Here is a 14,123-nt window from a genome sequence, read left to right as displayed (position 1 = left end):
TTCCCCAGACAGGTCTAGAAGCACAGTGGATGTTGTACATAGACTGTTGCTCAGAGACTGTAGTGGTGATGGTGAAGGGAGCTTTAATAAATGGCATTGTGAATGCACATCAGTGAAGCCTGTGCAGTTTCTGTGGTGCAAGAAGACAGGAGCAAAGTAGGGTTGCCAACTTTCTACTCACACAAACTCAACACATTTGCCCTGCCCCTCCCGGAGGCCAGACTCTAGGCTGAGGAAGGGGATTGGGGTGTGGGAGGAGATACAGGCTCTAGGCTGGGGGTTCAGGTTCTGGGGTGGGAGCAGAAATGAGTGGTTCAGGGTGGGGGAGGGGGCTGTGTTCTGGGGCAGGGGGTGGGGGGGATGAGGGTGCTGGCTAAGGGTGCGGGGTCGGGGTTCCAAGGGCAGGAGGGGAATCAGGACTGGGGCAGTGGGTTGGGATGAGGTGGATGTGTAAGGGCTCTGGCTGGGGGTGCAGACTTTGGGGTATGATTGAGGATGAGGAATTTGGGATGCAGGAGAGTGCTCTGGGCTGGGACTGAGGGGTTTGAAGGGCAGGAGGGGGATCAGGGTGGGGCAGGAGGTTGGGGGAACACCGCAGGCTGGATGAAATTAACCAGGGAGCTGGATCCAGCCTGTGGGCCCTAGGTACCCCACCCCTGCCCTACGCTTAGGAGCCAGATGGAGGGACATGCCAGCTGCTTCCTGGGATCTGCGAGGAGCACGGTACCACCAACTGGACAGTCAAAGGCCCAGTCAGTGGTGCTGACCAGAGCTGCCAGGATCCCTTTTCGACTGATTGTACTGGATGAAAACCGGATACCTGGTCACCCTACAGCACAGGCACAACCTGCTACAAATACCAGCTCAAGGCTCATCCATAGTCACAGTTTGTTTTGTTCTTTACCCTCACATCTGTGAAGAAATGTTCTTCCATTTGTATTCTAATTCTTTTCATTCATCTATTTTCTTGGTACAGTATTTCACTAGTTTTATGTAATTTAAAACCATCCTTTGATACTTATTTAGTTTGTTTACGTATAATAAAATTATTTGAACTTTGAAATCTGCCCCCTCTTTCTCAGTGAGAGAGAGAGAATTGGTCCATTTATGTGGATAATTTATCATAAAGCTCTAACTTTTAAAAAATGATGATCCATGCTGTTATGACCCTTCAGCAGATCTCAAAGAAAATCACAAACTTTCAAATGGCTGTGAAATGATGCTATGCCTCTAATGTATACCTTGCCATAATAATCAAAATCCCTTGGCTCCCAAAAACTGATTCATAGAAGTAATTGTACTATATCTTAAGATTAAATAGTGATAGTCTGCCTATTTCTCCTCCGTAGTGGAACAGCTCCGATCTAGCAGCAGTGTATTAAAAATAAGACTTCCAAGTCTTAAAATTGTTAATGCAAATCAAGTCATTTGTTAGCGTCACAGTGAACACTAATATTTTTTCTAATTACCAAATATATTCTCTTGAATAACTCACAAATATTAAATATATGCTTCTGTCATTAGCAACAATATAATCAAACATTCACATTTAATTACAGTTTACCTGAATGACTAATCATTAGTAAGTAGCACATTTGTAAACAATGTGAACATTTTATGAGATGGAGTGTACTCTTTATCAGTTCAATATTATTTGTGCAGCAAATGCATGAAGGAGATAGAGACATGTGAGATGTGTATCTACTCCTTCTATATACTTTTCTTTAAAAACATTTTCTAGCCATTTTTCATAACATATGTTCAGTCCCTGCTGTGGTACAATGGGAAAGAGAGAGAGTATGGTGGATACCAAGGAATGAGACTGCTACAACTGTGCATAAGCCAGAATTGGCTCCAAAGAGTGATTTATCCAAGCTTTTTCTTCCAGAAAGACCAGATGCACCTGTACTGTTCTCAACTTCTGGCAGCAATCTGAGGAGGTGGGGATGGGGAAAATGAACCATCTTATTTCTGAAGGATCACAACTGCACTTTTATAAATATGTTATAAGCAACTAGAACAGATGGTAAGGACTTAGTCAAACAAATACTGGAGTATTTCAATTTAATAATCTGTATTTAAAATGAACTGGGGAAAGCAGAACTCACCTGCAGTTTGAGTTTCCTAAATTGAGTGATGACATCTAGAAGAACAAATGAAACTTGTAAAATAGTCTAAGAAATTTTTTGTGTTTTTGCCTCAAGTTTTTCTCCAAAGTATAAGCAGATTTATTTAAAAACTTATTTTGTTATTTGATTCCCTCCCATTCCTTGGGTGGGATGGAGCACAAGAGGCCACAGGCCCATACAGTTTCTTGGCTAATGCCCAAAGCAGATGTGGAAAAACACACTGCTAGGGAGCCTATATCTCCACAGACTTGCCTTGTCATTTCTGGAGACACCAAATCCTTTCATCAACAGCCTAAGATGGACCGGAAGTATCATTCCCACCATTCACTACTACCTTAATGATTTATGGACTTCCAGATGATCCAGTTATTATCCTCATCCAAACAGATTTTGCTGTATTTTTGAGACGTTGGAGTACTAGAAGCAGGGCACTACCTCTGCCAAAGGAAGTTGTTCTGTTACAATCTAATGCAAAGTTTTTTTAGGAAAACTATTTTGTAGTGCTGGTCAGGGCGTGTGGGGGGGGAACAGCTGAATAATTTTCAGTAAAAAGGGCAGTTCGGTTTAAATAATTTTTTTCCGTGGAATGTGTCATTTTTTGATAGGAAAAATTCATAACATTTCAATAATATAATTGTGATTCATTTGTTTTATAGTATATTAAATATTAATTGTCTTTATTATGTATATATTGTACTTAATATCTTAGTATAATAAAAAGTTGAAATAAAATGAATCAGTATGACACTATCAAAATAAAAAATGTTGATAGTCCCAAATTGACTTTTTTTTTAAATTTTTGTTTAATTGAAATTTTCAAAATGTTGGTCTTGTGTTTTCCCCTCTAAGGTGCTGGAATTTCCCAAGGAACAGAAATTCCAGTTCTCAACTAGCTCTACTATTTTGCTGGTGAAAATGGTAACCTGTACTCTGAGGGTGAGAAGCTGAGGTGACCATGTTTGTTGGATGGGGACAGATAAGTGGTTCTTAGGGAACTTGGTGGCCAGAGTAGAGGGGCTCAGTAGCCAGAGTACAGATATTTGTACAACTAGTGTGAGTTTATGGAAAAATAATTGCAAATATGTAATATTCAAAACAGGCACAAACCCAACCATCGGCATGCAGAGAATGGCATATAATAACAGAAAAAGAAATGTACAGTTGTGGTGCAGTACCTGTACAGTTTGATGGGCTGAGAATCCCACTTCAGCAGAATTTTTATTTATTTCTGTGCTTGTGTACAATTACACAGTGACAGAGGGGTACTGTGCATCTATTTGTGTTTGAGACAATCTCATGTATAATTATCTGTCTCTACTACTTTTATGTCTAAGCACCTCACAACACCTTTTAAGGGTGGGAAGCAAAGTTATCCTCATTTTATACATAAGACACTGAGGTAGGTTACTTGCCCAAGATCACACAGCCTTGGTGAGGGAGCTAGGAATTGAACCTATTTCTCCTAGGGCCCAGTCTAGTACTTTATTTGTAAGACCATCCTTTCTCCTGGTTCAAATTACTCAGCTTTGCTTCCTAGTCCAACATCCTGAATACTATGCCCATTAATCATAAAACATCATCTAGTATACTGATCGTACAACGTTAGAAAATGTTGAAACAAGAACAGGAATACTTGTGGTACCTTAGAGACTAACACATTTATTTGAGCATAAGCTTTCGTGGATTACAGCTCACTTCATCAGATGCATGTAATGGAAAATACAGTAGGAAGATATATATATACACAGAGAACATGAAACAATGGGGTTACCATACACACTATAAGGAGAGTGATCAGTTAAGGTGAGCTGTTATCAGCAGGAGAGAAAAAAAACTGTTTGTAGTAGTAATGAAAATGGCCCATTTCCAACAATTGACAAGGAGATGTGAGGAACTATAGGGGGGAAAAATAAGCATGGGGAAATAGTTTTACTTTATGTAATGGCCCATCTACTCCCAGTCTTTATTCAAGCCTAATTTGATGGTATCCAATTTGCAAATTATTTCCAAATCAACAGTCTCTTTGGAGTCGGTTTTTGAAGGGTTTTTTTTTTTTTTGTAATATTGCGACTTTTAGGTCTGTAATCGAATGGCCTGGGAGATTGAAGTGTTCTCCAACTGGTTTTTGAATGTTATAATTCTTGACGTCTGATTTGTGTCCATTTATTCTTTTATGTAGAGACTCTTGATGGAATATGATTGTATATTTAGGCTTCCCAGCAGGGTTGTCCTCATCAGAAAAATATAAGGCCTCTAATAAAGGGGGAAAGACAGAGGAATGTCTACAACAGTGATCAGTGTAAGTAAAAATTAGCTTGGAGGGGAATTGAGGATAGTTTGGAGGACAGAAATAAAAGGGATAACATGAGGACTGTCATACAGCTCCTAATATGAATAGAAATTATTTCATAGTGCAAAAAGTGGGAGTATTTTTATGTCACTTAGGTATTTGAACCTTTCCTTATAGTACTAGCAACCAAATATAACAGCATTGTACAAAATTTTCCTTTAAGGTTTTATCACTGCACAGTTCTGAACAGCTATTATTGGGCTTCTGACAGACATTTTAAGACTAGGCTTCATATGCAAGATGGGGACCTGGATAATGGAAGCATTAGAGATTCAGTCAACTTAACAGTGATATACTGTAATACTTATTCTGTAAGTATTTGAGAAACAAAGGGATTTTGTGTTTTTGGAGGGTGGGGGTTGTAGTAAATACAAAATTTTAGACATTTCATTTCAGCTGCCCTTATCTCCAGCTATAACTCCTGCCAGCAAAGTCAGACCTAACATCTGAGAAAAAAACTTTTTGAACTTCCCCAACCAACTTTAACTCTTGTCCACAGTCCTGCATCCAGCACTGGTGTAAGGACTTTAGGAAGGCACAGCCAGATTATTCTTTGTGCTGTCTCCAAAATTAACTGAGTTATTTCAGTTGAGGGTAAACAAAGGAAGTGGGGATGGTGTCAGTAAGACTATTCAGGCCACCAGCAGCCTCCTCTGCTTGCAGGAGGAATGGAGTCCAACTGTTGGGAGCCATGAATAGTTGCTGACATCTAACATTTTTTCCCAAGGGATAATTCTCTGAGGGACTAATCCAAAGGCTACTCAAATCAGTAAGAGCCTTTTCAGTGGCCCCAGTGGGCTTTGGATCAGGCCCCAAATGAGCTGGATTTTGAGGGGACCACCACATTTCTACTGGAGGGTTTAATATAGTCCAGTGGATTTTAAACTATTTTTTTCATGTATTTATTACTGCAGCCAGAGTATTGGTGATATTAGAATCTCAAAACAACTATTGGATCCCTTTTCCTGCTTAGTATTCAATAAATTTTGAGAGTCATTGAGCTATAGCTAGGGCCATACCAAATTCATGGCCATGAAAAACGTGTCACAGACCATGAAATCTGGTTTCCCCCCATGAAATCTGGTCTTTTCTGTGTTTTCCCCTATACAGTAACTCCTCACTTAATGATGTAGTTATATTCCTGAAAAATGCGACTTTAAGTGAAACGACGTTAAACGAATCCAATTTCCCCATAAGAATGAATGTAAATGGGTGGGTTAGGTACCGGGGAATTTTTTTTTTTGACATACAGTACAGTACAGTACTACAGTTGGAAGGTGCCCCGCCTACCCCACACAGGCACAGCCCACTGGCACTGGAGACAATGAGGCAGGCAAGGAGACTGAAAGTGCTATAGGTGAGGAGGAGCATGTTGCTTAGCAGTGGCAGCTTCCTCTACTCTGCAAGCACCATGGGCGGGGGCTCAACATTCGGCCCGCCCATGCCCCCCCTTCCCCCAAGCCCCCACCCTTAACCTGCCTCTTCTTCCCTCCCCCCCTTTACTCCACACACCATGTCCTCACTCCGCCCCCTCCCTACTCCCTCCCCTCCCTCCTCCCTGTGACAATCAGCTAGGGTGACCAGACAGCAAATGTGAAAAATCAGGACAGGGGTGGGGGGTAATAGGGGGTAATATATAAGAAAAAGACCCCAAAATTGGGACTGTCCCTATAAAATCAGGACATCTGGTCATCCTACAATCAGTTGACTTGTGATGTTCAGGGGGCAGGAGGGAGGGGGGAGGACTGAGGACTTGGCATGCAGGCTCCCCCCTTGCTCCCTTGCCTTCTGCTCGTGGCAATCAGCTGATTTGCATTAGGGAGGCAGGGGAGGGAGGGGAAGCTTGTGCACTGACTCCTCGCTCCTCCCTCCTCCCTTCTGAATGCCGCAAGCCAGCTGATTGCTGTGGACAGAAGGTGGGGGGAGGGAGGGAGGTGATGATCTGCAGGGTCTGCCGGTGGGTGGGAGGCATGGGGGGGCATAGGGGAGCTGATAGGGGGCTTCCAGCTGTGGACAAAGCAGGCAGTCGAACGACATTATAGCGAAGCATTGCACAACTTTAAATGGAGCATGTTCTGGTACTGAGCAGTGACGTAAGATCAAAACAACGTTAAGCGAGAGGACGTTAAGTGAGGAGTTACTGTATTATACAGATTTCATTGGATGGAGACCAGCATGTCTCTAATTGGGGGTTCTGATTGAATTGGGGTCTCAAGGTTATTGGGTGGTGGGTTGAGGTAGTGCCACCTTTATTTCTGTGCTGCCTTCAGAGCTGGGCAGCTGGAGAGCGGAGGCTGTTGACTGGGTGCGCAGCTCTGAAGGCAGTGCCCCACCAGCAGCAGCGCAGAAGTAGGGGTGGCGATACCATACCATGCCACCCTTACTCCTGCGCGCTGCTTTCAGAGCTGGTTAGCCGAAGACTGGCGGCTGCTGACTGAGGGCCCAGATCTACAGGCAACAGCACATAAGTAAAAGTGCTAATACCATACCATGCCATCCTTACTTTTGCACTGCTACTGGCAGCAGCTCTGCCTTCAGAGCTGGGCTCCCAGCCAGCAGATGTCGCTCTCCAGCTGCCCAGTTCTGAAGGCAGCGCCACCGTCAGCAGCAGCACAGAAGTAAGGGTAGCAGTACCACAACTGCCCCCTACAATAACCTCGTGACCCGCCCCACAACTCTTTTTTGGAGTTACAACACTGTGAAATTTCGGATTTAAATAGCTGAAATCATGACATTTACAATTGTTAAATTCCTATGACTGTGAAAATTGATCAGAATGGACCGTGAATTTGGTAGGGCTCTAGCTATAGTACAATAAATAATATTTTAAAAAAAGCCCACACATTTACGATAAGATTTTAAGACTGCATATTATTTTTTAAAATATCTAAACATTCATTTTTAATGAAAACTGAATCCCAGTGGGCAAATCAATATGCATCTACAGCTGAACTATTCACCCTTTTTAATTATTATGTTTTTAATGTTCTAAGAAAGGGTTGTAACTCCATTAATATGTAGAAAGAAAATGAAAACAATGTATACCTCTGAAATATTTAGGTCATTAAGCACTTCAGATTGTTCTATTGCTTCTACAAAAAATAAAGCTAAAAAGCTAAAACGGTGCTCTAGTGTTACATAATACCTTGTTAGCACGCACTACACATCAGTGTATCCAGTGTACATCTCATGTCTAGCCATTACAAAAAGCGCCTTTAATAAACTTGACAAAAATGACAAGACAAACATTAAAACAAAAATGAGTGTGCTCTGTAAATATTGTGTTGTCTGCAGATTAATAAGTGCCCCTTTTTGCTGCCTGTTTACAGTATGTTCCAGAAACTTTAGATAAGAAACTAAGAAAGGTAGCATACAATTATTCCTCCAAGGACTTTTCTCCAAAAGGAAAATTCCTCTCAAGATTTTCACTTGGCAGGAAAAAGTTTCCTGGTAGACAACCTAACCTGCTCAGCCTGACCAAAGGAGAAGTTGAATTGTTCTGCTTTGCTATTGAACTTTGCTCGGATTGCCTGATTTATCCATGCATTTTGATTGGCTTTTCAATACTAATTAGTAGGCAGAATCATATCACAAAAGGGCTGCTGGGACTTATCTTGCATATGTTTATGACTATGCCATTCCTTTTAACTGAAAATACTATATAATATCATATTAAGGCTGGTCAGCTGAAAAATATCAGGAAATGAAAAAAAGGTTTTATAGCAATGTTAACTAAATCATGTTACAGATCAGAATTCTTTTCTTTTCTTTTTTTGTTTTTGTTTTGTTTCTGGACAAAAGCTTGAATTATTATCCACACTTTTTTTTTCAAACATGTAGATGTGTCTAAAGATTATTTGCTTTGCAAGTTTCAAAGTACTGATAGTTCTGAGTCCTCTATCTGAACAAAAAGGAAATTATAAGCATGTGAAATTATTTTGCAACCTCAGCTATATGACACATTATCATAATAATTCTGTGCTGCCTCTTTATAAGCCACAGCTACTTCCTCATTTGCACCAGAAGAGCTGGATAAGGTGGGTAGTAAATAAGTTAAAGTTCCACCCACTCTGCAGCTAGCTACACAGCAGGGGAAATAATGGAGCATCTCAAAACCTGGCATCAGACCCTGCCTCTGTCTCAGTTTCTCAGTAGCCGGTTGCATTAATGAAGCATTGTCAGTATTTAATTCCCTTTTCCGAAGGATGCATTTATTGTTCAAACACACAGAAACTGTTCAACATCAGTCAAGACAGGTAAACCAATCCCTGCCGCCTGGCCTCTCCTAATGTCACTGCCCCAGAGGACTTCTGCTGCTGCCAACACAGCAGGTATCTCCAGCCAAGTCTTTCTCCAAGCCTCCTTCCAGGTCCTTTCTCTGACACCAAGGGTCTCCTGAGGACCCTCCCTAAATCCCTGAATCTCCCTCTCTGACCCAAGCTGCCTTATATATCGCAGCAGGCCTGGCTCTGAATCAGTTTTCTATATCCAACTTCAGTACTTATTCCCTACACCTGGGTATATAGGTTGAGTCTGGCACAGGGTTCAGCTGAGCCCCAGCCCCTCAAAGGATCACCCTGCAACAGGGAGTGGCATCCATATAGAGACCATAGAGGCAGGAACTGGGGTTGAGGGCAGCGCCGGTGCAAGGATATTTTGCACCCTAGGCAAAACTTCCATCTTGTGCCCCGCCCCCCTCATCCCCCTGGCTCATCACTTATTCTAAACTTTCAAAAATGAATACTGCATAATATGGCATTGGTCATTAGAATTAATACACATTCGGCTTGAAAATTTATTAATTTCATTATTTAGTCTACATATTTAATAAAAATAAATGACTAACCTGACAGTGTTGACATTGTTATTGTTTTAACTTTGCACAACATAGCCTGGATCTTAAAATAAAACACATACATTATACACAATACACTGTCTCTTCCTTCCTTCATTCTTTCATATCAAAGTCTACATTTTATTCTACCTTTATAATATCCAATTATTGTTATTAATAACATTTATAAAATTAGAGCCTTGCATGGTGTCAAGTATCGGGAGTAGCCATGTTAGTCTGTATCCAGAAAAACAACAAGGAGTCCGCCAGCAACTACACACCACACCACAGAAACACTAACCCAGGAGCCAATCCCTGTAGCAAACCTCATTGCCTACTCTGTCCCCAGATCTTCTCTAGTGACACCATCAGAGGACCCAACCACATCAGTCACACCATCAAGGGCTCATTCATCTGCACGTCTAGTAAAGTTATATATGCCATCCTGTGCCAGCAATGCCCCTCTGCCAGGTACATTGGCCAAACCGGACAGTACCTAGGTAAAAGAATAAATGGACACAAATCGGACATCAGGAATGGTAACATACAAAACAGTAGGTGAACACTTCAATCTCCCTGGTCATTCTATAACAGATTTAAAAGTCACTATTCTTGAACAAAAAAACTTCAGAAACAGACTTCAAAGAGAAACAGCAGAACTAAAATTAATTTGCAAATTTAACACCATTAATTTGGGTTTGAATAGGGACTCAGAGTGGCTGGCTCATTACAGGAACAGCTTTGCCTCTCCTGGAATTGACACCTCCTCATCTGTCATTGAGAGTGGAGCACATCCACCCTGATTGAATTGGTCCTGTCAGCACTGGTTCTTCACTTGTGAGGTAACTCCCTTCTCTTCAGGTGTCAGTATACAATGCCTGCATCTGTAACTTTCACTCCATGCATCTGAAGAAGTGGGTTTTTTACCCATGAAAGCTTATACCCAAATAAATCTGTTAGTCTTTAAGATGCCACCGGACTCCTTGTTGTTTTTATAAAATTAGAATTGCAGATACTCTGTCATACTGGGGGACTGGGTTTGGTGGGAAAGGGAAGCAGACTGGGTTCGGTCAGTGGGGGTTCAGGTTTGGCTGGGGAGTGCAAGGAGAGCAGACTGGGTTCGGTCAGTGACAGTGATGGTTCGAGTTTGGCTGAGAATTGAGTTTGACAGGGAAGGGAAGCAGGCTAGGATCACTAACTGGGAGGATTGGGTTTGGCTGGGGAGTGCAAGGGAGCAGACCGGGTTTGGGTGTGGAGGGGGGCGAAGGGCAGGGTAGGATTCAAAGATCTGCAAGGTGAAATGAGCACTCTCCTCTCCAGTCCCTGGCATGCAGCAGAGGGCCAAATGCAGTTGCAACAGGGCAATGGGAGCCTGTCACCTGCTTTGCCTTCAGGAGTCTGTCCTGCGCCCTGGCTGGGGAGTTGAATGCTGGGCTCTCGCTCTGGCAGGGGAGCATGGGGCAGGCAGGACTATGAGGCAGAGAGTGCGCGGCCCTCACGCTAAAGCAGGGTCGGGAGCAGGGCCGGCTCTAGCCATTTCGCTGCCCCAAGCACGGCGGCACGCCGCGGGGGGCGCTCTGCCGCTCGCCGGTCCCGCGGCTTTGGTGGACCTCCCGGAGGCGTGCCTGTGGATGCTCCACCGGAGCCGCGGGACCAGCTGACCCTCTGCAGGAACACCTGTGGGAGGTCCACCGGAGCCTCCTGCCACCCACCCGGCAACCAGCAGAGTGCTCCCCGTGCCCCCCGACCCAGCCTGGCGCGCTGTGGCCTGGAGCCGGCCCTGGTTGGGAGGATAGAAAGCTGGGGCGCAGGGAGGTGGGTTAAACCAGCTTAGCCAACCCTCCAGGCGAGAGAACGTGCAGAGCTGCCAGCCTTGGCCTCCCTCTCTTCTCTCCCCAGGGAGCAGAGCCTCTGCCCTGGAAAACCTGCAGCCCGCCCTCCGAGGAGCATGCCAATGTGCAAGCTGGCCCCACTTGCACCACACTGACAGAACAGCTCAGCCCTAGTGGGGAGTCTTTCAACCCCCTTCCCCCCAAGTTGCTCCACTCTCCTTCTGGCTGCTGCTGCGTAATCTACTATAAGACAGAGGAGCTAGTACTGTAATAACGTACCTACCAACACAGCAATCTGTACAATTAGTGATTCACAAGCAAAGAACTTCACATGGCAGGAATCAGAGAGCAATTGGGACTTCCCTGGTTTTGTAAATGGCAGGAGACAGAAGTCCGAGAGCAGTTCACTGGGAGCGTGGTTGTTATCACCTCCTCCTCCCTATAGTCTGCTATTTAACCAAAGGACCCCGCTGGTTTTCTAAATGGCAGCAGTTGGAGAGCAATTCTTTGGGAGTCTGATTCTTATCACATCCCACAGTCTGGATCTAATCAAAGGACTTCCCTAATCACTGGCTTTGTAAATGGCAGGAGAGCAATTCATTGGGAGCCTACTTCTTATCTATGTCCTCCCTACAGTCTGCGATCTGCAGCCTTCGTTTATTTTTAGGCACCGGCTTTTCAGCGCCCCCAGATCTCGGCACCCTAGGCAGCTGCCTAACTCGCCTAGTGCTTCCACTGGCCCTAGTTGGAGGGGTGCTGCAGCACCCCCTGGCTCCCATCTGCCAGCCCCATGCACCTTGGACTCTGCTGCAGCACTGCCCCGTGCACCTGGGGCTCTGCTGCCAGGTTCTGGCTGCCGGCCCTGCGCCTGCGGCTCTGAGGCCAACCCGCGCCTGTGGATCTGCTGCCATCCCACACATGGGGCTTTGCCTCTGTTCTCAGCTTTGTGGGTGGATGGGGTAGATAGGGGTAAGGGAGCTGGCTTTCAGCACCCCCACTATTAAAAATGTTCCAGTGCCACTGGTAGAGACTACTCTTCCCACCCTCTTTGCTTCCCCCAACATAGGTAGCCTGCACTAGGATGACCAGACATCAAGTGTGAAAAATCGGGATGGGGGTTGGGGGGGAATAGGATCCTATATAAGAAAAAGACCCAAAAATCAGGACTGTCCCTATAAAATTGGGACATGAGGTCACCCTAATCTGCACGGATGTGTAAGGGAAACCATATGCCCTTTTGGAAAGCTACATATTTGCCCATTGTTAGCAGATTAGAGTTGAGGGCCCACATTCTACTTACCTCATACCTTTCTCACATTGACTTCAATATCCTGCATCTACTTTTGTGCTGGGAGCTAATTAGGAAGCTACTGCTATCGTCATATAAATAATGAATGATGGTGCTAATACTACTGAAATTCTAGAAATGGGAAGCTACTACTATACTAGCCTCCCTCATTTCCCTCCCTTAAAATAACAAATGTGATTCTGATTACTGGTAATACTATGTTGAAATGTGCTGCAAGGAGCAACAGCAGTGAAGTATTGCTGGAACATAATTGTCTTTCTCTTGTATAAAAACCAAAGACCTTTCTGTAGTTTTAGCTGACATGGCTATTTGTAAAGGTTATAGGAGTGCCAAGTTGTTATAACCTTAGTCCCAGATTTGGACCTTAGCGTCCAAAATATGGGGGTTAGCATGAAAACCTCCAAGCTTAGTTACCTGCTTGGACCTGGTACCTGCTGCCACCACCCAAAAAATTAGAGTGTTTTGGGGCACTCTGGTCCCCCTGAAAAACCTTCCCTGGGGACCCCAAGACCCAAATCCCTTGAGTCTCACAACAAAGGGAAATAATCCTTTTTCCCTTCCCCCCTCCAGGTGCTCCTGGAGAGATACACAGACACAAGCTCTGTGAATCCAAACAGAGTGAATCTCCCTCTCTGTTCCCAATCCTGGAAACAAAAAGTACTTTCCTATTCCCCCAGAGGGAATGCAAAGTCAGGCTAGCAATCCAACACACAGATCTCCCCTTTTTCTTCCTCCCACCAATTCCCTGGTGAGTACAGACTCAATTTCCCTGAAGTAAAGAAAAACTTCAACAGGTCTTAAAAGAAAGCTTTATATAAAAAGAAAGAAAAATACATACAAATGTTCTCTCTGTATTTAGATGATACAACACAGGGTCAATTGCTTAAAAGAATATTGAATAAACAGCCTTATTCAAAAAGAATACAAATCAAAGCACTCCAGCACTTATATTCATGCAAATACCAAAGAAAAGAAACCATAGAACTTACTATCTGATCTCTTTGTCCTTACACTTAGAAACAGAAAATTAGAAAGTAGAGCTACTTCTCCAAAGCTCAGAGAAAGCAGGCAGGCAGACAAAAGACAAAAGACAAAAGACTCAGACACAAACTTCCCTCCACCCAAAGTTGAAAAAATCCGGTTTCCTGATTGGTCCTCTGGTCAGGTGCTTCAGGTGAAAGAGACATTAACCCTTAGCTATCTGTTTATGACACAAGTGTAATCCAAAAGAAATCTAAAAGTACCGAACTGGTTCTGCACTATCACAAAGCCACCAGTCCTAGCCAGTCTCAGTTTCTCTTGTTGTAGAATTTGCTTCTTTCATTTAGTCGCTATGCAATACTGTATTTTCATAGTTATTGATCAGGTAATACCCCAACCTACACATGCTGAGCACTTTGAAAAGAGTGAGTGAAATACTGGCTCAACTTAGGTTGATGGCAAAGCTTCCATTGACTTCACTAGGACCAGGATTTTACACAGCAAATCCATGTGACAGTATTTGCATGGTAAGAGATGACTAATGGAGCTACCAATAGAAGTTACTGGAGCAAACACAATCTTTTAATCAGATACAAAGGGTGAAGGCAAATTCATTTTGCATGTATGCCTTTTGGAACATGAAGCATGGGCAAAAGTTGCAAACAGAAGGGTTATCTCTTCTCTTAAG

Source organism: Gopherus flavomarginatus, chromosome 2, assembly GCF_025201925.1.
Source record: "Gopherus flavomarginatus isolate rGopFla2 chromosome 2, rGopFla2.mat.asm, whole genome shotgun sequence".
Lineage (NCBI taxonomy): Eukaryota > Metazoa > Chordata > Testudines > Testudinidae > Gopherus > Gopherus flavomarginatus.
The sequence above is the reverse complement of the archived record's forward strand: the minus strand, read 5'-3'. Positions refer to the sequence as shown.